A 925-nucleotide genomic window follows, 5' to 3' on the forward strand; every position below is an offset into this window, starting at 1 on the left:
TTAAGTGCAGTACTTGGGTAAAAGTACTTAGTTACATTCTACCCCAGTACATGTGCAAAATACATGCGATTAACAAGCTTGTTAACATTCCTGTTTGTAAGACCGTACCATGAGGGGAGAGAAGACCAGAGAGCCTGGTTGGAGCACTCAGCCTGATGGGAGGGAGAGGGAGAGGCCTGCGGAGCCCCGGAGGCCCACGAAGGCCCACAGAGGCCCAGGGAGGCCCACGAAGGCCCACAGAGGCCCAGGGAGGCCCACAAAGGCCCACAGAGGCCCACAGAGGCCCAGGGGTCGCTTGTGGCCACTCAGCCATGATGCAGCCACACACAGAGACAATAGGTGGTGGCACCTCCAGCCCTGGGACCAACCACGCCTGACAATCCCTCTGGGAGACCTCTTTTCATCCTCTCAGTCTTACCTCCCCTTATTGAAAGGGATCGACTGATTCTGTTTTTTCAAGACTGATTATAAGTAGTTAATAAAACCGATGTTGGAATGTTACACATTCCAACACAGCACTTTGTCTACATGCTTTAAGCAATTATTTAATAAATTAGAAACTTTTCTAGGCGCAAAATGAATACTGTTTTGTATCTGCTTAATCCTGAATGCCAGTGTAATGTTGGCAGTTTATTTTTTGACATAGGCCTGTTCAGTGGGTTTTATGGGTTCGTAGTGTTATGCTATGGTTCTGCCTGTGATGTGTGTGTCGATGCGGGGGGGAGATCAGAGTGCATGCAGGTATGTCTCATTAGGTCCTTTCTGTAGGGAGGGGCTGAGCCAGCCTGCAGTGTAGAGCAATGGGTAAAACTGTTTTTGGAGCAAACAACGTTTTTATGTTTTGTTGGTTTATATACACTCACCGGCCACTTTATTAGGTACCCCATGCTAGTAACGGGTTGGACCCCCTTTTGCCTTCAGAACT

The sequence above is a fragment of the Etheostoma cragini genome, chromosome 11 (assembly GCF_013103735.1).
Source record: "Etheostoma cragini isolate CJK2018 chromosome 11, CSU_Ecrag_1.0, whole genome shotgun sequence".
Classification (NCBI taxonomy): Eukaryota; Metazoa; Chordata; class Actinopteri; order Perciformes; family Percidae; genus Etheostoma; species Etheostoma cragini.